Source organism: Ornithorhynchus anatinus, chromosome X1, assembly GCF_004115215.2.
Source record: "Ornithorhynchus anatinus isolate Pmale09 chromosome X1, mOrnAna1.pri.v4, whole genome shotgun sequence".
Classification (NCBI taxonomy): domain Eukaryota; kingdom Metazoa; phylum Chordata; class Mammalia; order Monotremata; family Ornithorhynchidae; genus Ornithorhynchus; species Ornithorhynchus anatinus.
The window spans coordinates 111,341,667-111,343,387 of record NC_041749.1 but is presented as its reverse complement, the minus strand read 5'-3'; positions in this window follow the sequence as shown (position 1 = coordinate 111,343,387).

Here is a 1,721-nt window from a genome sequence, read left to right as displayed (position 1 = left end):
AAAAGGGTGCCCTACCTAGTTGCAATCACACTGTAGTGCTCATAAGTATGGTCCTCAATGTGAAGAGATATTTGTTCGTCAGGACAATAGCCTGTTGGGGCAAGGGAGTATACACTGCCTCATTATGAGCTCCTCTCTACCAAAATGGAATAAATTACTAATCAGCCTTCTGGGAAAGTGGAGAATATAGACTGTCCTGCTGGGGCTTGATCACCACTCCCAGGGTAAGCAATCAACTGTTCACCCAACCAGCCAGGCTGAGTTTCAGAGAAAAGACCTTGAAAAAGAGGGCCCAGCTGAAGTCAAGCTTCCTCCACTTTGAATCTATTTCATCCATTACCATCCCTGAGCGCAACCGTCGGCACCATCATCATGTTCTTTTACATCCCAGTGGGCATTTCTCCAAATTAGGAATTTCATTGGTTGTAAAATTTTAATTGGAAGTGAGACCCATCTTTCAGACCTTGTCTCTTTCACTGACATTTCCAATCCCTCTGCTTCCCAACTGTCTCCTGAAATGATCTCTTTCAGTGAAATAGCCACTGGGCATAACTTCAAAATAGTGATGGTAGCAGAGACAATAAGATGCACAGGATCTCTGGATCTGGATAAGAAAAATGATGATTATAATAATAATAATAGTACTCTTTAGGCACTTTCTTTGTGCTAAGCACAGGGTAGATGTAAGATAAACAGATTGGATGCAGTCCCTGTTCCACACAGGACTTGCAGTTTAAGAGGGAAAGAGAACAGATATTGAATCCCCATTTTTCAGATGAGAAAACTGAAGCCCAGAGGAGGTAAGTGAATTGCCCAAGGTCACCCAGCAGATAAATGGGCTTAGAATCCATGTCTCCTGACACTCAGTCCTAGAGTTTCTCCCTCTAGACCATACTGAATCTTTGGATACTAAAGTGAGGAGATGTATCATTCATGTTGGCCCGTTTAAGTCGGGCTGTCTAAGCCAATATTCTCTCACTACCAGGCACTCTTACAGTTAGAGCTGTCAATCAATCAAGCAGGGCTAATTATCAAGTACCTATTGAGTGCTAGAGACTGTACCAAGTGTCTTGGATAGTAAAATAGTTATAAGACACAGGTACCCTGCCCTTCTGGAATTTTCAATCTAACGGAGGAGACAGACAAAAAGTATTTATGATAGTGAAAGCTGAAGAAAAAGCAAGAAGAAATTGATACAAATACATAAGGATGAAACGGCAGAACATTTTCCCCATCAATACCTGTTCTCCCTCCTACTTGTTCTGGAGCCCCATATAGGACAGGGACTGTGTCCAACCTGATTAACTTGTGCCTACCCTAGAGCTTAGAAAAGTGCTTGACACATCGTAGGCACTTAACAAATATGATAATAATAGTAACTAATAACTGAATCTACGAATAAATACATAAAAATACACAATTAAAATGTGTGTACGTGAGTGTTGAAGCTAGGATTAAGGTACACAAGGACTAAGGGAGGTATTGGTCTGAGTGACTAAGTGGGACAGGGATCGTGTCCAATCTGATTATCTTGTATCTACCCCAACACTTAGTACAGTGTTGGGGATCTAATAAGCACTTCACAAATACCACAATAAATCAAGGAAAGTTTCCTTGAGAAGATGGAATTTCATGAGGGCTTCAAAGATGGGGAGACTGTGGTCTGGTGGATTTGGGGGAAGAGAGTTTGAGGATGGAGTAGAGGATGAACTAGGGATTGG